Here is a 764-nt window from a genome sequence, read left to right as displayed (position 1 = left end):
CAGGTTTCATCTGGAATGCAGATTTCAGCCTCCAGGGCCATGAACAAAACCCAACAAGACTGGTTTCATATTACTGGTGTCCCAGCTCTGCGCAGCACTGTGAACTGTGCACAGGTACTTATCAAAGGCTGTCGCCACACCCAGTGACTAGGAGCTGTTTGGGTGGGCAGGGTGCACAGCCAGCCCTCGGGAATGCCAAGTTAACTGTTTAGACATCAGGCAGCCCGCCCATCTGCACCGCACACAAGCTCGGATTTTTTCAAAGGAGGACAATCGCTGCTGACATATTTTTCCATCACTTTCATCTCTATATATTGTCGTGGTAATGCTGTATCTGTAAGATTTGTTTTACTTCAAAGAAGTCTTCAAGACTGTGTAACTCAATGGAAGCTGTCAGGGATAATATATTTTTATATATATATAAAACACACATATAAAGAAAGTACAAAATCCTCTCAAGCACCTCTGATATTCAGAAGGTCAGTTACATTTAGGTCAGGTTCCAGTCAAAAGTCTTCACTTTTGCTCCTTTTCTTACTTTTGGAACTACAGAGACTGCAAACCTGCAGGATTTGTATTATGCTTACTCCCTGGCCTTTAAGGAGTTTGTTTAGTCAAATTTCCACATTGGTACCTTAGAAATTCAAAAGAAAATATCCCCTTTTTTTGCACCCAAGTCAGCGGGTCATTCTACAGTCAGCCGTTTAGCTGTGGTGAGTAATCTTAAACAAGCAAGGTGGGGAAAGCTGTCCTCCACAGGGAAA

This window comes from Buceros rhinoceros, unplaced genomic scaffold (assembly GCF_000710305.1).
Source record: "Buceros rhinoceros silvestris isolate BGI_N320 unplaced genomic scaffold, ASM71030v1 scaffold582, whole genome shotgun sequence".
Classification (NCBI taxonomy): Eukaryota; Metazoa; Chordata; class Aves; order Bucerotiformes; family Bucerotidae; genus Buceros; species Buceros rhinoceros.
The sequence above is the reverse complement of the archived record's forward strand: the minus strand, read 5'-3'. Positions refer to the sequence as shown.